The sequence below is a fragment of the Leucopleurus acutus genome (genome assembly GCF_964270905.1).
Source record: "Leucopleurus acutus genome assembly, chromosome: 12".
NCBI classification, from domain to species: Eukaryota; Metazoa; Chordata; class Mammalia; order Artiodactyla; family Delphinidae; genus Leucopleurus; species Leucopleurus acutus.
The window spans coordinates 26641806-26664867 of record NC_139154.1 but is presented as its reverse complement, the minus strand read 5'-3'; positions in this window follow the sequence as shown (position 1 = coordinate 26664867).

Here is a 23062-nt window from a genome sequence, read left to right as displayed (position 1 = left end):
CCCTAACACTTCCCCGAAACCTTCCCCTCACCCGTCCCCTAATCCTAACCCGTACGCTCACACTAACCCCCGCCCTCACACGTACGCTCCCCCTAAACCGTTGTCGTACCCTCACCTGGACCCTAAACCGTCCCCGTCCCCTAACCCTAACCCTAGCCCGAACCCTAACCCTAACCCTTCCCCGAAGCCTTCCCCTCACCCGTCCCCTAATCCTAACCCGTACGCTCACACTAACCCGCGCCCTCACACGTACGCTCCCCCTAAACCGTTGTCGTACACTCACCTGGACCCTAAACCGTCCCCGTTCCCTAACCCTAACCCTAGCCCGAACCCTAACCCTAACCCTTCCCCGAAGCCTTCCCCTCACCCGTCCCCTAATCCTCACCCGTACGCTCACACTAACATGCGCCCTCACACATACGCTCCCCCTAAACCATTGTCGTACCATCACCTGCACCCTAAACCGTCCCCGTCCCATAACCCTAACCCTAGCCCGAACCCTAACCCTAAACCTTCCCCGAAGCCTTCCCCTCACCCGTCCCCTAATCCTAACCCGTACGCTCACACTAACCCGCGCCCTCACACGTACGCTCCCCCTAAACCGTTGTCGTACCCTCACCTGGACCCTAAACCGTCCCCGTCCCCTAACCCTAACCCTAGCCTGAACCCTATCTCTAACCCTTCCCCGAAGCCTTCCCCTCACCCGTCCCCTAATCCTAAACCGTACGTTCACACTAACCCGCGCCCTCACACGTACACTCCCCCTAAACCGTTGTCGTACCCTCACCTGGACCCTAAACCGTCCCCATCGCCTAACCCTAACCCTAGCCCGAACCCTAAACCTAACCCTTGCCCGAAGCCTTCCCCTCACCCGTCCCCTAATCCTAACCCGTACGCTCACACTAACCCGCGCCCTCACACGTACGCTCCCCCTAAACCGTTGTCGTACCCTTACCTGGACCCTAAATCGTCCCCGTCCCATAACCCTAACCCTAGCCCGAACCCTAACACTAACCCTTCCCCGAAGCCTTCCCCTCACCCGTCCCCTAATCCTAACCCGTACACTCACACTAATCCGCGCCCTCACACGTACGCTCCGCCTAAACCGTTGTCATACCCTCACCTGGACCCTAAACCGTCCCCGTCCTCTAACCCTAACCCTAGCCCGAACCCTAACCCTAACCCTTCCCCGAAGCCTTCCCCTCACCCGTCCCCTAATCCTAACCCGTACGCTCACACTAACCCGTGCCCTCACACGTACGCTCCCCCTAAACCGTTGTCGTACCCTCACCTGGACCCTAAACCGTCCCCGTCCCCTAACCCTAACCCTAGCCCGAACCCTAACCCTAACTCTTCCCCGAAGCCTTCCCCTCAGCCGTCCCCTAATCCTAACCCGTACGTTCACACTAACCCGCGCCCTCACACGTACGCTCCCCCTAAACCGTTGTCGTACCCTCACCTGGACCCTAAACCGTCCCCGTCCCCTAACCCTAACCCTAGCCCGAACCCTAACCCTAACCCTTCCCCGAAGCCTTCCCCTCACCCGTCCCATAATCCTAAACTGTACACTCACACTAACCCGCGCCCTCACAGGTACACTGCCCCTAAACCGTTGTCGTACCCTCACCTGGACCCTAAACCGTCCCCATCCCCTAACCCTAACCCTAGCCCGAACCCTAACCCTAACCCTTCCCCGAAGCCTTCCCCTCACCCGTCCCCTAATCCTAACCCGTACACTCACACTAACCCGCACGCTCACACTAACCCGCGCCCTTACACGTACGCTCCCCCTAAACCGTTGTCGTACCCTCACCTGGACCCTAAACCGTCCCCGTCCCCTAACCCTAACCCTAGCCCGAACCCTAACCCTAACCCTTCCCCGAAGCCTTCCCCTCACCCGTCCCCTAATCCTAACCCGTACGCTCACACTAACCCGCACCCTCACACGTACGCTCCCCCTAAACCGTTGTCGTACCCTCACCTGGACCCTAAACCGTCCCCGTCCCCTAACCCTAACCCTAGCCCGAACCCTAACCCTAACCCTTCCCCGAAGCCTTCCCCTCACCCGTCCCCTAATCCTAACCCGTACGCTCACACTAACCCGCGCCCTCACACGTTTGCTCCGCCTAAACCGTTGTCGTACCCTCACCTGGACCCTAAACCGTCCCCGTCCCCTAACCCTAACCCTAGCCCGAACCCTAACCCTAACCCTTCCCCGAAGCCTTCCCCTCACCCGTCCCCTAATCCTAACCCGTACGCTCACACTAACCCGCACCCTCACACGTACGCTCCCCCTAAACCGTTGTCGTACCCTCACCGGGACCCTAAACCGTCCCCGTCCCCTAACCCTAACCCTAGCCCGAACCCTAACCCTAACCCTTCCCCGAAGCCTTCCCCTCACCCTTCCCCTAATCCTAACCCGTACGCTCACACTAACCCGCGCCCTCACACGTACGCTCCACCTAAACCGTTGTCGTACCCTCACCTGGACCCTAAACCGTCCCCTCCCCTAACCCTAACCCTAGCCCGAACCCTAACCCTAACCCTTCCCCGAAGCCTTCCCCTCACCCGTCCCCTAATCCTAACCCGTACGCTCACACTAACCCGCGCCCTCACACGTACGCTCCCCCTAAACCGTTGTCGTACCCTCACCTGGACCCTAAACCGCCCCCGTCCCCTAACCCTAACCCTAGCCCGAACCCTAACCCTAACCCTTCCCCGAAGCCTACCCCTCACCCGTACCCTAATCCTAACTCGTACGCTCACACTAACCCGCGCCCTCACACGTACGCTCCCCCTAAACCGTTGTCGTACCCTCACCTGCACCTTAAACCGTCCCCGTCCCCTAACCCTAACCCTAGCCCGAAACCTAACCCTAACCCTTCCCCGAAGCCTTCCCCTCACCCGTCCCCTAATCCTAACCCGTACGCTCACACTAACCCGCGCCCTCACACCTACGCTCCCCCTAAACCGTTGTCGTACCCTCACCTGGACCCTAAACCGTCCCCGTCCCCTAACCCTAACCCTAGCCCGAACCCTAACCCTAACCCTTCCCCGAAGCCTTCCCCTCACCCGTCCCCTAATCCTAACCCGTACGCTCACACTAACCCGCGCCCTCACACGTACGCTCCCCCTAAACCGTTGTCGTACCCTCACCTGGACCCTAAACCGCCCCCGTCCCCTAACCCTAACCCTAGCCCGAACCCTAACCCTAACCCTTCCCCGAAGCCTTCCCCTCACCCGTCCCCTAATCCTAACCCGTACGCTCACACTAACCCGCGCCCTCACACATACGCTCCCCCTAAACCGTTGTCGTACCCTCACCTGGACCCTAAACCGTCCCCGTCCCCTAACCCTAACCCTAGCCCGAACCCTAACCCTAACCCTTCCCCGAAGCCTTCCCCTCACCCGTCCCCTAATCCTAACCCGTACGCTCACACTAACCCACGCCCTCACACGTACGCTCCCCCTAAACCGTTGTCGTACCCTCACCTGGACCCTAAACCGTCCCCATCCCCTAACCCTAACCCTAGCCCGAACCCTAACCCTAACCCTTCCCCGAAGCCTTCCCCTCACCCGTCCCCTAATCCTAAACCGTACGCTCCCACTAACCCGCGCCCTCACACGTACGCTCCCCCTAAACCGTTGTCGTACCCTCACCTGGACCCTAAACCGTCCCCGTCCCCTAACCCTAACCCTAGCCCGAACCCTAACCCTAACCCTTCCCCGAAGCCTTCCCCTCACCCGTCCCCTAATCCTAACCCGAACGCTCACACTAATCCGCGCCCTCACACGTACGCTCCGCCTAAACCGTTGTCGTACCCTCACCTGGACCCTAAACCGTCCCCGTCCCCTAACCCTAACCCTAGCCCGAACCCTAACCCTAACCCTTCCCCGAAGCCTTCCCCTCAGCCGTCCCCTAATCCTAACCCGTACTCTCACACTAAACCGCGCCCTCACACGTACGCTCCCCCTAAACCGTTGTCGTACCCTCACCTGGACCCTAAACCGTCCCCGTCCCCTAACACTAACCCTAGCCCGAACCCTAATCCTAACCCTTCCCCGAAGCCTTCCCCTCACCCGTCCCCTAATCCTAACCCGTACGCTCACACTAACCCGCGCCCTCACACGTACGCTCCCCCTACACCGTTGTCGTACCCTCACCTGGACCCTTAACCGTCCCCGTCCCCTTACCCTAACCCTAGCCCGTACCCTAACCCTAACCCTTCCCCGAAGCCTTCCCCTCACCCGTCCCCTAATCCTAACCCGAACGCTCACACTAACCCGCGCCCTCACACGTAAGCTCCCCCTAAACCGTTGTTGTACCCTCACCTGGACCCTAAACCGTCCCCGTCGCCTAACCCTAAACCTAGCCCGAACCCTAACCCTAACCCTTCCCCGAAGCCTTCCCCTCACCCGTCCCCTAATCCTAACCCGAACGCTCACACTAATCCGCGCCCTCACACGTACGCTCCGCCTAAACCGTTGTCGTACCCTCACCTGGACCCTAAACCGTTCCCGTCCCCTAACCCTAACCCTAGCCCGAACCCTAACCCTAACCCTTCCCCGAAGCCTTCCCCTCACCCGTCCCCTAATCCTAACCCGTACGCTCACACTAACCCGCGCCCTCACACGTACGCTCCCCCTAAACCGTTGTTGTACCCTCACCTGGACCCTAAACCGTTCCCGTCCCCTAACCATAACCCTAGCCCGAACCCTAACCCTAACCCTTCCCCGAAGCCTTCCCCTCACCCGTCCCCTAATCCTAACCCGTACGCTCACACTAACCCGCGCCCTCACACGTACGCTCCGCCTAAACCGTTGTCGTACCCTCACCTGGACCCTAAACCGTCCCCGTCCCCTAACCCTAACCCTAGCCCGAAACCTAACCCTAACCCTTCCCCGAAGCCTTCCCCTCACCCGTCCCCTAAGCCTAACCCATACGCTCACACTAACCCGCGCCCTCACACGTACGCTTCGCCTCAACCGTTGTCGTACCCTCACCTGGACCCTAAACCGTCCCTGTCCCCTAACCCTAAACCTAGACCGAAACCTAACCCTAACCCTTCGCCGAAGCCTTCCCGTCACCCGTCCCCTAATCCTAACCCATACGCTCACACTAACCCGCGCCCTCACACGTACGCTCCCCCTAAACCGTTGTCGTACCCTCATCTGGACCCTAAACCGTCCCCGTCCCCTAACCCTAACCCTAGCCCGAACCCTAACCCTAACCCTTCCCCGAAGCCTTCCCCTCACCCGTCCCCTAATCCTAACCCGTACGCTCACACTAACCCGTGCCCTCACAGGTACGCTCCCCCTAAACCGTTGTCGTACCCTCACCTGGACCCTAAACCGTCCCCGTCCCCTAACCCTAACCCTAGCCCGAACCCTAACCCTAACCCTTCCCCGAAGCCTTCCCCTCACCCGTCCCCTAATCCTAACCCGTATGCTCACACTAACCCGCGCCCTCACACGTACGCTCCGCCTAAACCGTTGTCGTACCCTCACCTGGACCCTAAACCGTCCCCGTCCCCTAACCCTAACCGTAGCCCGAACCCAAACCCTAAACCTTCCCCGAAGCCTTCCCCTCACCCGTGCCCTAATCCTAACCCGTACGCTCACACTATCCCGCGCCCTCACAGGTACGCTCGTCCTAAACCGTTGTCGTACCCTCACCTGGACCCTAAACCGTCCCCGTCCCCTAACCCTAACCCTAGCCCGAACCCTAACCCTAACCCTTCCCCGAAGCCTTCCCCTCACCCGTCCCCTAATCCTAACCCGTACGCTCACACTAACCGGCGCCCTCACACGTACGCTCCGCCTAAACCGTTGTCGTACCCTCACCTGGACCCTATACCGTCCCCGTCCCCTAACCCTAACCCTAGCCCGAAACCTAGCCCTAACCCTTCCCCGAAGCCTTCCCCTCACCCGTCCCCTAATCCTAACCCGTACGCTCACACTAACCCGCGCCCTCACACGTATGCTCCCCCTAAACCGTTGTCGTACCCTCACCTGGACCCTAAACCGTTCCCGTCCCCTAACCCTAACCCTAGCCCGAACCCTAACCCTAACCCTTCCCCGAAGCCTTCCCCTCACCCGTCCCCTAATCCTAACCCGTACCCTCACACTAACCCGCGCCCTCACACGTACGCTCCCCATAAACCATTGTCGTGCCCTCACATGGACCCTAAACCGTCCCCGTCCCCTAACCCTAACCCTAGCCCGAACCATAACCCTAACCCTTCCCCAAAGCCTTCCCCTCACCCGTCCCCTAATTCTAACCCGTACGCTCACACTAACCCGCGCCCTCACACGTACGCTCCCCCTAAACCATTGTCGTACCCTCACCTGGACCCTAAAACGTCCCTGTCCCCTAACCCTAACCCTAGCCCGAACCCTAACCCTAACCCTTCCCCGAAGCCTTCCCCTCACCCGTCCCCTAAGCCTAACCCGTACGCTCACACTAACCCGCGCCCTCACACGTACGCTCCCTCTAAACCGTTGTCGTACCCTCACCTGGACCCTAAACCGTCCCCGTCCCCTAACCCTAACCCTAGCCCGAACCCTAACCCTAACCCTTCCCCGAAGTCTTCCCCTCACCTGTCCCCTAATCCTAACGCGTACGCTCACACTAACCCGCGCCCTCACACGTACGCTCCCCCTAAACCGTTGTCGTACCCTCACCTGGACCCTAAACCGTCCCCGTCCCCTAACCCTAACCCTACCCCGAACCATAATCCTAACCCTTCCCCGAAGCCTTCCCCTCACCCGTCCCCTAATCCTAACCCGTACGCTCACAATAACCCGCGCCCTCACACGTACGCTCCCCCTAAACCGTTGTCGTACCCTCACCTGGACCCTAAACCGTCCCCGTCCCCTAACCCCAACCCTAGCCCGAACCCTAACCCTAACACTTCCCCGAAGCCTTCCCCTCACCCGTGCCCTAATCCTAACCGGTACGCTCACACTAACCCGCGCCCTCACACGTACGTTCCCCGAAACCGTTGTCATACCCTCACCTGGACCCTAAACCGTCCCCGTCCCCTAACCCTAACCCTAGCCCGAACCCTAACCCTAACCCTTCCCCGAAGCCTTCCCCTCACCCGTCCCCTAATCCTAACCCGTACGCTCACACTAACACGCGCCCTCACACGTACGCTCCGCCTAAACCGTTGTCGTACCCTCACCTGGACCCTAAACCGTCCCCGTCCCCTAACCCTAACCCTAGCCCGAACCCTAACCCTAACCCTTCCCCGAAGCCTTCCCCTCAGCCGTCCCCTAATCCTAACCCGTACTCTCACACTAAACCGCGCCCTCACACGTACGCTCCCCCTAAACCGTTGTCGTACCCTCACCTGGACCCTAAACCGTCCCCGTCCCCTAACACTAACCCTAGCCCGAACCCTAATCCTAACCCTTCCCCGAAGCCTTCCCCTCACCCGTCCCCTAATCCTAACCCGTACGCTCACACTAACCCGCGCCCTCACACGTACGCTCCCCCTACACCGTTGTCGTACCCTCACCTGGACCCTAAACCGTCCCCGTCCCCTTACCCTAACCCTAGCCCGTACCCTAACCCTAACCCTTCCCCGAAGCCTTCCCCTCACCCGTCCCCTAATCCTAACCCGAACGCTCACACTAACCCGCGCCCTCACACGTAAGCTCCCCCTAAACCGTTGTTGTACCCTCACCTGGACCCTAAACCGTCCCCGTCGCCTAACCCTAAACCTAGCCCGAACCCTAACCCTAACCCTTCCCCGAAGCCTTCCCCTCAGCCGTCCCCTAATCCTAACCCGAACGCTCACACTAATCCGCGCCCTCACACGTACGCTCCGCCTAAACCGTTGTCGTACCCTCACCTGGACCCTAAACCGTTCCCGTCCCCTAACCCTAACCCTAGCCCGAACCCTAAACCTAACCCTTCCCCGAAGCCTTCCCCTCACCCGTCCCCTAATCCTAACCCGTACGCTCACACTAACCCGCGCCCTCACACGTACGCTCCCCCTAAACCGTTGTGGTACCCTCACCTGGACCCTAAACCGTCCCCGTCCCCTAACCCTAACCCTAGCCCGAACCCTAAACCTAACCCTTCCCCGAAGCCTTCCCCTCACCCGTCCCCTAATCCTAACCCGTACGCTCACACTAACCCGCGCCCTCACACGTACGCTCCGCCTAAACCGTTGTCGTACCCTCACCTGGACCCTAAACCGTCCCCGTCCCCTAACCCTAACCCTAGCCGGAACCCTAAACCTAAACCTTCCCCGAAGCCTTCCCCTCAACCGTCCCCTAATCCTAACCCGTACGCTCACACTAACCCGCGCCCTCACACGTACGCTCCCCCTAAATCGTTGTCGTACCCTCACCTGGACCCTAAACCGTTCCCGTCCCCTAACCCTAACTCTAGCCCGAACCCTAAACCTAACCCTTCCCCGAAGCCTTCCCCTCACCCGTCCCCTAATCCTAACCCGTACGCTCACACTAACCCGCGCCCTCACACGTACGCTCCCCCTAAACCGTTGTGGTACCCTCACCTGGACCCTAAACCGTCCCCGTCCCCTAACCCTAACCCTAGCCCGAACCCTAACCCTAACCCTTCCCCGAAGCCTTCCCCTCACCCGTCCCCTAATCCTAACCCGTACGCTCACACTAACCCGCGCCCTCACACGTACGCTCCCCCTAAACCGTTGTCGTACCCTCACCTGGACCCTAAACCGTCCCCGTCCCCTAACCCTAACCCTAGCCCGAACCCTAACCCTAACCCTTCCCCGAAGCCTTCCCCTCACCCGTCCCCTAATCCTAACCCGTACGCTCACACTAACCCGCGCCCTCACACGTACGCTCCGCCTAAACCTTTGTCGTACCCTCACCTGGACCCTAAACCGTCCCCGTCCCCTAACCCTAACCCTAGCCCGAACCCTAAACCTAAACCTTGCCCAAAGCCTTCCCCTCACCCGTCCCCTAATCCTAATCCGTACGCTCACACTAACCCGCGCCCTCACACGTACGCTCCCCCTAAATCGTTGTCGTACCCTCACCTGGACCCTAAACCGTCCCCGTCCCCTAACCCTAACCCTAGCCAGAACCCTAACCCTAACCCTTCCCCGAAGCCTTCCCCTCACCAGTCCCCTAATCCTAACCCATACGCTCACACTAACACGCGCTCTCACACGTACGCTCCGCCTAAACCGTTGTCGTACCCTCAACTGGACCCTAAACCGTCCCCGTCCCCTAAACCTAACCCTGGCCCGAACCCTAACCCTAACCCTTCCCCGAAGCCTTCCCCTCACCCGTCCCCTAATCCTAACCCTTACGCTCACACTAACCCGCGCCCTCACACGTACGCTCCGCCTAAACCGTTGTCGTACCCTCACCTGGACCCTAAACCGTCCCCGTCCCCTAACCCTAACCCTAGCCCGAACCCTAAACCTAACCCTTCCCCGAAGCCTTCCCCTCACCCGTCCCCTAATCCTAACCCGTACGCTCACACTAACCCGCGCCCTCACACGTACGCTCCGCCTAAACCGTTGTCGTACCCTCACCTGGACCCTAAACCGTCCCCGTCCCCTAACACTAACCCTAGCCCGAACCCTAAACCTAACCCTTCCGCGAAGCCTTCCCCTCACCCGTCCCCTAATCCTAACCCGTACGCTCACACAAACCCGCGCCCTCAACCGTACGCTCCCCCTAAATCATTGTCGTACCCTCACCTGGACCCTCAACCGACCCCGTCCCCTAACCCTAACCCTAGCCCGAACCCTAACCCTAACCCTTCCCCGAAACCTTCCCCTCACCCATCCCCTAATCCTAACCCGTACGCTCACACTAACCCGCGCCCTCACACGTACGCTCCCCCTAAACCGTTGTCGTACCCTCACCTGGACCCTAAACCGTCCCCGTCCCCTAACCCTAACCCTAGCCCGTACCCTAACCCTAACCCTTCCCCGAAGCCTTCCCCTCACCCGTCCCCTAATACTAACCCGTACGCTCACACAAACCCGCGCCCTCACACGTACGCTCCCCCTAAACCGTTGTCGTACCCTCATCTGGACCCTAAACCGTCCCCGTCCCCTAAACCTAACCCTAGCCCGAACCCTAACCCTAAACCTACCCCAAAGCCTTCCCCTCACCCGTCCCCTAATCCTAACCCGTACGCTCACACTAACCCGCGACCTCACACGTACGCTCCCCCTAAACCGTTGTCGTACCCTCACCTGGACCCTAAACCGTCCCCGTCCCCTAACCCTAACCCTAGCCCGAACCCTAACCCTAACACTTCCCCAAAGCCTTCCCCTCACCCGTCCCCTAATCCTAACCCGTACGCTCACACTAACCCGCGCCCTCACACGTACGCTCCCCCTAAACCATTGTCGTACCCTCACATGGACCCTAAACCGTCCCCGTCCCCTAACCCTAACCCTAGCCCGAACCCTAACCCTAACCCTTCCCCAAAGCCTTCCCCTCACCCGTCCCCTAATTCTAACCCATACACTCACACTAACACGCGCTCTCACACGTACGCTCCGCCTAAACCGTTGTCGTACCCTCAACTGGACCCTAAACCGTCCCCGCCCCCTAACCCTAACCCTGGCCCGAAACCTAACCCTAACCCTTCCCCGAAGCCTTCCCCTCACCCGTCCCCTAATCCTAACCCTTACGCTCACACTAACCCGTGCCCTCACACGTACGCTCCCCCTAAACCGTTGTCGTACCCTCACCTGGACCCTAAACCGTCCCCGTCCCCTAACCCTAACCCTAGCCCGAACCCTAACCCTAACCCTTCCCCGAAGCCTTCCCCTCACCTGTCCCCTAATCCTAACCCGTACGCTCACACTAATTCGCGCCCTCACACGTACACTCCCCCTAAACCGTTGTCGTACCCTCACCTAGACCCTAAACCGTCCCCGTCCCCTAACCCTAACCCTAGCCCGAACCCTAACCCTAACCCTTCCCCGAAGCCTTCCCCTCACCCGTCCCCTAATCCTAACCCGTATGCTCACACTAACCCGCGCCCTCACACGTACGCTCCGCCTAAACCGTTGTCGTACCCTCACCTGGACCCTAAACCGTCCCCGTCCCCTAACCCTAACCGTAGCCCGAACCCAAACCCTAAACCTTCCCCGAAGCCTTCCCCTCACCCGTGCCCTAATCCTAACCCGTACGCTCACACTATCCCGCGCCCTCACAGGTACGCTCGTCCTAAACCGTTGTCGTACCCTCACCTGGACCCTAAACCGTCCCCGTCCCCTAACCCTAACCCTAGCCCGAACCCTAACCCTAACCCTTCCCCGAAGCCTTCCCCTCACCCGTCCCCTAATCCTAACCCGTACGCTCACACTAACCCGCGCCCTCACACGTACGCTCCGCCTAAACCGTTGTCGTACCCTCACCTGGACCCTATACCGTCCCCGTCCCCTAACCCTAACCCTAGCCCGAAACCTAACCCTAACCCTTCCCCGAAGCCTTCCCCTCACCCGTCCCCTAATCCTAACCCGTACGCTCACACTAACCCGCGCCCTCACACGTACGCTCCCCCTAAACCGTTGTCGTACCCTCACCTGGACCCTAAACCGTCCCCGTCCCCTAACCCTAACCCTAGCCCGAACCCTAACCCTAACCCTTCCCCGAAGCCTTCCCCTCACCCGTCCCCTAATCCTAACCCATACGCTCACACTAACACGCGCTCTCACACGTACGCTCCGCCTAAACCGTTGTCGTACCCTCAACTGGACCCTAAACCGTCCCCGCCCCCTAACCCTAACCCTGGCCCGAAACCTAACCCTAACCCTTCCCGAAGCCTTCCCCTCACCCGTCCCCTAATCCTAACCCTTACGCTCACACTAACCCGTGCCCTCACACGTACGCTCCCCCTAAACCGTTGTCGTACCCTCACCTGGACCCTAAACCGTCCCCGTCCCCTAACCCTAACCCTAGCCCGAACCCTAACCCTAACCCTTCCCCGAAGCCTTCCCCTCACCTGTCCCCTAATCCTAACCCGTACGCTCACACTAATTCGCGCCCTCACACGTACACTCCCCCTAAACCGTTGTCGTACCCTCACCTAGACCCTAAACCGTCCCCGTCCCCTAACCCTAACGCTAGCCCGAACCCTAACCCTAACCCTTCCCCGAAGCCTTCCCCTCACCCGTCCCCTAATCCTAACCCGTATGCTCACACTAACCCGCGCCCTCACACGTACGCTCCGCCTAAACCGTTGTCGTACCCTCACCTGGACCCTAAACCGTCCCCGTCCCCTAACCCTAACCCTAGCCCGAACCCAAACCCTAAACCTTCCCCGAAACCTTCCCCTCACCCGTGCCCTAATCCTAACCCGTACGCTCACACTATCCCGCGCCCTCACAGGTACGCTCGTCCTAAACCGTTGTCGTACCCTCACCTGGACCCTAAACCGTCCCCGTCCCCTAACCCTAACCCTAGCCCGAACCCTAACCCTAACCCTTCCCCGAAGCCTTCCCCTCACCCGTCCCCTAATCCTAACCCATACGCTCACACTAACCCGCGCCCTCACACGTACGCTCCGCCTAAACCGTTGTCGTACCCTCACCTGGACCCTATACCGTCCCCGTCCCCTAACCCTAACCCTAGCCCGAAACCTAACCCTAACCCTTCCCCGAAGCCTTCCCCTCACCCGTCCCCTAATCCTAACCCGTACGCTCACACTAACCCACGCCCTCACACGTACGCTCCCCCTAAACCGTTGTCGTACCCTCACCTGGACCCTAAACCGTCCCCGTCCCCTAACCCTAACCCTAGCCCGAACCCTAACCCTAACCCTTCCCCGAAGCCTTCCCCTCACCCGTCCCCTAATGCTAACCCGTACGCTCACACTAACCCGCGCCCTCACACGTACGCTCCCCCTAAACCGTTGTCGTACCCTCATCTGGACCCTAAACCGTCCCCGGCCCCTAACCCTAACCCTAGCCCAAACCCTAACCCTAAACCTACCCCGAAGCCTTCCCCTCACCCGTCCCCTAATCCTAACCCGTACGCTCACACTAACCCGCGACCTCACACGTACGCTCCCCCTAAACCGTTGTCGTACCCTCACCTGGACCCTAAACCGTCCCCGTCCCCTAACCCTAACCCTAGCCCGAACCCTAACCCTAACACTTCCCCGAAGCCTTCCCCTCACCCGTCCCCTAATCCTAACCCGTACGCTCACACTAACCCGCGCCCTCACACGTACGCTCCCCCTAAACTGTTGTCGTACCCTCACCTGGACCTTAAACCGTTCCCGTCCCCTAACCCTAACCCTAGCCCGAACCCTAACCCTAACCCTTCCCCGAAGCCTTCCCCTCACCCGTCCCCTAATCCTAACCCGTACCCTCACACTAACCCGCGCCCTCACACGTACGCTCCCCATAAACCATTGTCGTGCCCTCACATGGACCCTAAACCGTCCCCGTCCCCTAACCCTAACCCTAGCCCGAACCATAACCCTAACCCTTCCCCAAAGCCTTCCCCTCACCCGTCCCCTAATTCTAACCCGTACGCTCACACTAACCCGCGCCCTCACACGTACGCTCCCCCTAAACCATTGTCGTACCCTCACCTGGACACTAAAACGTCCCTGTCCCCTAACCCTAACCCTAGCCCGAACCCTAACCCTAAACCTTCCCCGAAGCCTTCCCCTCACCCGTCCCCTAAGCCTAACCCGTACGCTCACACTAACCCGCGCCCTCACACGTACGCTCCCTCTAAACCGTTGTCGTACCCTCACCTGGACCCTAAACCGTCCCCGTCCCCTAACCCTAACCCTAGCCCGAACCCTAACCCTAACCCTTCCCCGAAGTCTTCCCCTCACCTGTCCCCTAATCCTAACGCGTACGCTCACACTAACCCGCGCCCTCACACGTACGCTCCCCCTAAACCGTTGTCGTACCCTCACCTGGACCCTAAACCGTCCCCGTCCCCTAACCCTAACCCTACCCCGAACCATAATCCTAACCCTTCCCCGAAGCCTTCCCCTCACCCGTCCCCTAATCCTAACCCGTACGCTCACAATAACCCGCGCCCTCACACGTACGCTCCCCCTAAACCGTTGTCGTACCCTCACCTGGACCCTAAACCGTCCCCGTCCCCTAACCCCAACCCTAGCCCGAACCCTAACCCTAACACTTCCCCGAAGCCTTCCCCTCACCCGTGCCCTAATCCTAACCGGTACGCTCACACTAACCCGCGCCCTCACACGTACGTTCCCCGAAACCGTTGTCATACCCTCACCTGGACCCTAAACCGTCCCCGTCCCCTAACCCTAACTCTAGCCCGAACCCTAACCCTAACCCTTCCCCGAAGCCTTCCCCTCACCCGTCCCCTAATCCTAACCCGTACGCTCACACTAACACGCGCTCTCACACGTACGCTTCGCCTAAACCGTTGTCGTACCCTCAACTGGACCCTAAACCGTCCCCGTCCCCTAACCCTAACCCTGGCCCGAAACCTGACCCTAACCCTTCCCCGAAGCCTTCCCCTCACCCGTCCCCTAATCCTAACCCTTACGCTCACACTAACCCGTGCCCTCACAGGTACGCTCCCCCTAAACCGTTGTCGTACCCTCACCTGGACCCTAAACCGTCCCCGTCCCCTAACCCTAACCCTAGCCCGAACCCTAACCCTAACCCTTCCCCGAAGCCTTCCCCTCACCTGTCCCCTAATCCTAACCCGTACGCTCACACTAATTCGCGCCCTCACACGTACACTCCCCCTAAACCGTTGTCGTACCCTCACCTAGACCCTAAACCGTCCCCGTCCCCTAACCCTAACCCTAGCCCGAACCCTAACCCTAACCCTTCCCCGAAGCCTTCCCCTCACCCGTCCCCTAATCCTAACCCATATGCTCACACTAACCCGCGCCCTCACACGTACGCTCCGCCTAAACCGTTGTCGTACCCTCACCTGGACCCTAAACCGTCCCCGTCCCCTAACCCTAACCGTAGCCCGAACCCAAACCCTAAACCTTCCCCGAAGCCTTCCCCTCACCCGTCCCCTCATCCTAACCCGTACGCTCACACTATCCCGCGCCCTCACAGGTACGCTCGTCCTAAACCGTTGTTGTACCCTCACCTGGACCCTAAACCGTCCCCGTCCCCTAATCCTAACCCTAGCCCGAACCCTAACCCTAACCCTTCCCCGAAGCCTTCCCCTCACCCGTCCCCTAATCCTAACCCGTACGCTCACACTAACCCGCGCCCTCACACGTACGCTCCGCCTAAACCGTTGTCGTACCCTCACCTGGACCCTATACCGTCCCCGTCCCCTAACCCTAACCCTAGCCCGAACCCTAACCCTAACCCTTCCCCGAAGCCTTCCCCTCACCCGTCCCCTAATCCTAACCCGTATGCTCACACTAACCCGCGCCCTCACACGTACGCTCCGCCTAAACCGTTGTCGTACCCTCACCTGGACCCTAAACCGTCCCCGTCCCCTAACACTAACCCTAGCCCGAACCCTAAACCTAACCCTTCCGCGAAGCCTTCCCCTCACCCGTCCCCTAATCCTAACCCGTACGTTCACACTAACCCGCGCCCTCACACGTACGCTCCCCCTAAATCGTTGTCGTACCCTCACCTGGACCCTAAACTGTCCCCGTCCCCTAAACCTAACCCTAGCCTGAACCCTAACCCTAACACTTCCCCGAAACCTTCCCCTCACCCGTCCCCTAATCCTAACCCGTACGCTCACACTAATTCGCGCCCTCACACGTACACTCCCCCTAAACCGTTGTCGTACCCTCACCTAGACCCTAAACCGTCCCCGTCCCCTAACCCTAACCCTAGCCCGAACCCTAACCCTAACCCTTCCCTGAAGCCTTCCCCTCACCCGTCCCCTAATCCTAACCCGTACGCTCACACTAACCCGCGCCCTCACACGTACGCTCCCCCTAAACCGTTGTCGTACCCTCACCTGGACCCTAAACCGTCCCCGTCCCCTAACCCTAACCCTAGCCCGAACCCAAACCCTAAACCTTCCCCGAAGCCTTCCCCTCACCCGTCCCCTAATCCTAACCCGTACGCTCACACTTACACGCGCCCTCACACGTACGCTCGTCCTAAACCGTTCTCGTACCCTCACCTGGACCCTATACCGTCCCCGTCCCCTAACCCTAACCCTAGCCCGAACCCTAACCCTAACCCTTCCCCGAAGCCTTCCCCTCACCCGTCCCCTAATCCTAACCCGTACGCTCACACTAACCCGCGCCCTCACACGTACGCTCCCCCTAAACTGTTGTCGTACCCTCACCTGGACCTTAAACCGTTCCCGTCCCCTAACCCTAACCCTAGCCCGAACCCTAACCCTAACCCTTCCCCGAAGCCTTCCCCTCACCCGTCCCCTAATCCTAACCCGTACGCTCACACTAACCCGCGCCCTCACACGTACGCTCCCCCTAAACCGTTGTCATACCCTCACCTGGACCCTAAACCGTCCCCGTCCCCTAACCCTAACCCTAGCCCGAACCATAACCCTAACCCTTCCCCAAAGCCTTCCCCTCACCCGTCCCCTAATTCTAACCCGTACGCTCACACTAACCCGGGCCCTCACACGTACGCTCCCCCTAAACCATTGTCGTACCCTCACCTGGACCCTAAACCGTCCCTGTCCCCTAACCCTAACCCTAGCCCGAACCCTAACTCTAACCCTTCCCCGAGGCCTTCCCCTCACCCGTCCCCTAATCCTAACCCGTACGCTCACACTAACCCGTGCCCTCACACATACGCTCCCCCTAAACCGTTGTCGTACCCTCACCTGGACCCTAAACCGTCCCCGTCCCCTAACCCTAACCCTAGCCCGAACCCTAACCCTAAACCTTCCCCGAAGCCTTCCCCTCACCCGTCTCCTAATCCTAACCTGTACGCTCACACTAACCCGCGCCCTCACACGTACGCTCCCCCTAAACCGTTGTCGTACCCTCACCTGGACCCTAAACCGTCCCCGTCCCCTAACCCTAACCCTAGCCCGAACCCTAACCCTAACCCTTCCCCGAAGCCTTCCCCTCACCCGTCCCCTAATCCTAACCCGTACGCTCCCACTAACCCGCGCCCTCACACGTACGCTCCCCCTAAACCGTTGTCGTACCCTCACCTGGACCCTAAACCGTCCCCGTCCCCTAACCCTAACCCTAGCCCGAACCCTAACCCTAACCCTTCCCCGAAGCCTTCCCCTCACCCGTCCCCTAATCCTAACCCGTACGCTCACACTAATCCGCGCCCTCACACGTACGCTCCGCCTAAACCGTTGTCATACCCTCACCTGGACTCTAAACCGTCCCCGTCCCCTAACCCTAAACCTAGCCCGAACCCTAACCCTAACCCTTCCCCGAAGCCTTCCCCTCACCCGTCCCCTAATCCTAACCCGTACGCTCACACTAACCCGCGCCCTCACACGTACGCTCCCCCTAAACCGTTGTCGTACCCTCACCTGGACCCTAAACCGTCCCCGTCCCCTAACCCTAACCCTAGTCCGAACCCTAACCCTAACCCTTCCCCGAAGCCTTCCCCTCACCCTTCCCCTAATCCTAACCCGTACGCTCACACTAACCCGCGCCCTCACACGTACGCTCCCCCTAAACCGTTGTCGTACCCTCACCTGGACCCTAAACCGTCCCCGTCCCCAACCCTAACCCTAGCCCGAACCCTAACCCTAACCCTTCCCCGAAGCCTTCCCCTCACCCGTCCCCTAATCCTAACCCGTACGCTCACAGTAACCCGCGCCCTCACACATATGCTCCCCCTAAACCGTTGTCGTACCCTCACCTGGACCCTAAACCGTCCCCGTCCCCTAACACTAACCCTAGCCCGAACCCTAACCCTAACCCTTCCCCAAAGCCTTCCCCTCACCCGTCCCCTAATCCTAACCCGTACGCTCACACTAACCCGCGCCCTCACACGTACGCTCCCCCTAAACCGTTGTCGTATACTCACCTGCACCCTAAACCGTCCCCGTCCCCTAACCCTAACCCTAGCCCGAACCCTAAACCTAACCCTTCCCCGAAGCCTTCCCCTCACCCGTCCCCTAATCCTAACCCGTACGCTCACACTAACCCGCGCCCTCACACGTACGCTCCCCCTAAACCGTTGTCGTACCCTCACCTGGACCCTAAACCGTCCCCGTCCCCTAACCCTAACCCTAGCCTGAACCCTAACTCTAACCCTTCCCCGAAGCCTTCCCCTCACCCGTCCCCTAATCCTAACCCGTACGCTCACACTAACCAGCGCCCTCACACGTACACTCCCCCTAAACCGTTGTCGTGCCCTCACCTGGACCCTAAATCGTCCCCATCGCCTAACCCTAACCCTAGCCCGAACCCTAAACCTAACCCTTGCCCGAAGCCTTCCCCTCACCCGTCCCCTAATCCTAACCCGTACGCTCACACTAACCCGCGCCCTCACACGTACGCTCCCCCTAAACCGTTGTCGTACCCTCACCTGGACCCTAAATCGTCCCCGTCCCATAACACTAACCCTAGCCCGAACCCTAACCCTAAACCTTCCCCGAAGCCTTCCCCTCACCCGTCCCCTAATCCTAACCCGTACGCTCACACTAATCCGCGCCCTCACACGTACGCTCCGCCTAAACCGTTGTCATACCCTCACCTGGACCCTAAACCGTCCCCGTCCTCTAACCCTAACCCTAGCCCGAACCCTAACCCTAACCCTTCCCCGAAGCCTTCCCCTCACCCGTCCCCTAATCCTAACCCGTACGCTCACACTAACGCGCGCCCTCACACGTACGCTCCCCCTAAACCGTTGTCGTACCCTCACCTGAACCCTAAACCCTCCCCGTCCCCTAACCCTAACCCTAGCCCGAACCCTAACCCTTACCCGAAGCCTAACCCTAACCCTAACCCTAACCCTAACCCTAACCCTAACCCTAACCCTCACCTGGACCCTAAACCGTCCCCGTCCCCTAACCCTAACCCTAGCCCGAACCCTAACCCTAACCCTTCCCCGAAGCCTTCCCCTCACCCGTCCCCTAATCCTAACCCGTACGCTCACACTAACCCGCGCCCTCACACGTACGCTCCCCCTGAACCGTTGTCGTACCCTCACCTGGACCCTAAACCGTCCCCGTCCCATAACCCTAACCCTAGCCTGAACCCTAACTCTAACCCTTCCCCGAGGCCTTCCCCTCACCCGTCCCCTAATCCTAACCCGTACGCTCACACTAACCCGCGCCCTCACACGTACACTCCCCCTAAACCGTTGTCGTGCCCTCACCTGGACCCTAAATCGTCCCCATCGCCTAACCCTAACCCTAGCCCGAACCCTAAACCTAACCCTTGCCCGAAGCTTTCCCCTCACCCGTCCCCTAATCCTAACCCGTACGCTCACACTAACCCGCGCCCTCACACGTACGCTCCCCCTAAACCATTGTCGTACCCTCACCTGGACCCTAAATCGTCCCCGTCCCATAAACCTAACCCTAGCCCGAACCCTAACCCTAACCCTTCCCCGAAGCCTTCCCCTCACCCGTCCCCTAATCCTAACCCGTACGCTCACACTAATCCGCGCCCTCACACGTACGCTCCGCCTAAACCGTTGTCATACCCTCACCTGGACCCTAAACCGTCCCCGTCCTCTAACCCTAACCCTAGCCCGAACCCTAACCCTAACCCTTCCCCAAAGCCTTCCCCTCACCCGTCCCCTAATCCTAACCCGTACGCTCACACTAACCCGCGCCCTCACACGTACGCTCCCCCTAAACCGTTGTCGTACCCTCACCTGGACCCTAAACCGTCCCCGTCCCCTAACCCTAACCCTGGGCCGAACCCTAACCCTAACACTTCCCCGAAGCCTTCCCCTCACCCGTCCCCTAATCCTAACCCGTACGCTCACACTAACCCGTGCCCTCACACGTACGCTCCGCCTAAACGATTGTCGTACCCTCACCTGGACCCTAAACCGTCCCCGTCCCCTAAACATAACCCTGGCCCGAACCCTAACCCTTCCCCGAAGCCTTCCCCTCACCCGTCCCCTAATCCTAACCCGTACGCTCACACTAACCCGCGACCTCACACGTACGCTCCACTTAAACCGTTGTCTTACCCTCACCTGGACCCTAAACCGTCCCCGTCCCCTAACCCTAACCCTAGCCCGAACCCTAACCCTAACCCTTCCCCGAAGCCTTCCCCTCACCCGTCACCTAATCCTAACCCGTACGCTCACACTAACCCGCGCCCTCACACGTACGCTCCCCCTAAACCGTTGTCGTACCCTCACCTGGACCCTAAACCGTCCCCGTCCCCTAACCCTAACCCTAGTCCGAACCCTAACCCTAACCCTTCCCCGAAGCCTTCCCCTCACCCGTCCCCTAATCCTAACCCGTACGCTCACACTCACCCGCGCCCTCACACATACGCTCCACCTAAACCGTTGTCGTACCCTCACCTGGACCCTAAACCGTCCCCGTCCCCTAACCCTAACCCTAGCCCGAACCCTAACCCTAACCCTTCCCCGAAGCCTTCCCCTCACCCGTCCCCTAATCCTAACCCGTACGCTCACACTAACCCACGCCCTCACACGTACGCTCCCCCTAAACCGTTGTCGTACCCTCACCTGGACCCTAAACCGTCCCCGTCCCCTAACCCTAACCCTAGCCTGAACCCTAACCCTAACCCTTCCCCGAAGCCTTCCGCTCACCCGTCCCCTAATCCTAACCCGTACGCTCACGCTAACCCGCTCCCTCACACGTACGCTCACCCTAAACCGTTGTCGTACCCTCACCTGGACCCTAAACCGTCCCCGTCCCCTAACCCTAACCCTAGCCCGAAACCTAAACCTAACCCTTTCCCGAAGCCTTCCCCTCACCCGTCCACAAATCCTAACCCGTACGCTCACACTAACTCGTGCCCTCACACGTACGCACCGCCTAAACCGTTGTCGTACCCTCACCTGGACTCTAAACCGTCCCCGTCCCCTAACCCTAGCCCTAGCCCGAAACCTAACCCTAACGCTTCCCCGAAGCCTTCCCCTCACCCGTCCCCTAATCCTAACCCGTACGCTCACACTCACCCGCGCCCTCACACATACGCTCCACCTAAACCGTTGTCGTACCCTCACCTGGACCCTAAACCGTCCCCGTCCCCTAACCCTAACCCTAGCCCGAACCCTAACCCTAACCCTTCCCCGAAGCCTTCCCCTCACCCGTCCCCTAATCCTAACCCGTACGCTCACACTAACCCACGCCCTCACACGTACGCTCCCCCTAAACCGTTGTCGTACCCTCACCTGGACCCTAAACCGTCCCCGTCCCCTAACCCTAACCCTAGCCTGAACCCTAACCCTAACCCTTCCCCGAAGCCTTCCGCTCACCCGTCCCCTAATCCTAACCCGTACGCTCACGCTAACCCGCTCCCTCACACGTACGCTCACCCTAAACCGTTGTCGTACCCTCACCTGGACCCTAAACCGTCCCCGTCCCCTAACCCTAACCCTAGCCCGAAACCTAAACCTAACCCTTTCCCGAAGCCTTCCCCTCACCCGTCCACAAATCCTAACCCGTACGCTCACACTAACTCGTGCCCTCACACGTACGCACCGCCTAAACCGTTGTCGTACCCTCACCTGGACTCTAAACCGTCCCCGTCCCCTAACCCTAGCCCTAGCCCGAAACCTAACCCTAACGCTTCCCCGAAGCCTTCCCCTCACCCGTCCCCTAATCCTAACCCGTACGCTCACACTAACCCGCGCCCTCACATGTACGCTCCCCCTAAACCGTTGTCGTACCCTCACCTGGACCCTAAACCGTCCCCGTCCCCTAACCCTAACCCTAGCCCGAACCCTAACCCTAACCCTTCCCCGAAGCCTTCCCCTCACCCGTCCCATAATCCTAACCCGTACGCTCACACTAACCCGCGCCCTCACACGTACGCTCCGCCTAAACCGTTGTCGTACCCTCACCTGGACCCTAAACCGTCCCCGTCCCCTAACCCTAACCCTAGCCCGAACCCTAACCCTAACCCTTCCCCGAAGCCTTCCCCTCACCCGTCCCCTAATCCTAACCCGTACGCTCACACTAACCCGCGCCCTCACACTTACGCTCCCCCTAAACCGTTGTCGTACCCTCACCTGGACCCTAAACCGTCCCCGTCCCCTAACCCTAACCCTAGCCCGAACCCTAACCCTAACCCTTCCCCGAAGCCTTCCCCTCACCCGTCCCCTAATCCTAACCCGTACGCTCACACTAACCCGCGCCCTCACACGTACGCTCCCCCTAAACCGTTGTCGTACCCTCACCTGGACCCTAAACCGTCCCCGTCCCCTAACCCTAACCCTAGCCTGAACCCTAACTCTAACCCTTCCCCGAAGCCTTCCCCTCACCCGTCCCCTAATCCTAACCCGTACGCTCACACTAACCAGCGCCCTCACACGTACACTCCCCCTAAACCGTTGTCGTGCCCTCACCTGGACCCTAAATCGTCCCCATCGCCTAACCCTAACCCTAGCCCGAACCCTAAACCTAACCCTTGCCCGAAGCCTTCCCCTCACCCGTCCCCTAATCCTAACCCGTACGCTCACACTAACCCGCGCCCTCACACGTACGCTCTCCCTAAACCGTTGTCGTACCCTCACCTGGACCCTAAATCGTCCCCGTCCCATAACCCTAACCCTAGCCCGAACCCTAACCCTAACCCTTCCCCGAAGCCTTCCCCTCACCCATCCCCTAATCCTAACCCGTACGCTCACACTAACCCGCGCCCTCACACGTACGCTCCCCCTAAACCGTTGTCGTACCCTCACCTGAACCCTAAACCCTCCCCGTCCCCTAACCCTAACCCTAGCCCGAACCCTAACCCTTACCCGAAGCCTAACCCTAACCCTAACCCTAACCCTAACCCTAACCCTAACCCTAACCCTCACCTGGACCCTAAACCGTCCCCGTCCCCTAACCCTAACCCTAGCCCGAACCCTAACCCTAACCCTTCCCCGAAGCCTTCCCCTCACCCGTCCCCTAATCCTAACCCGTACGCTCACGCTAACCCGCTCCCTCACACGTTCGCTCTGCCTAAACCGTTGTCGTACCCTCACGTGGACCCTAAACCGTCCCC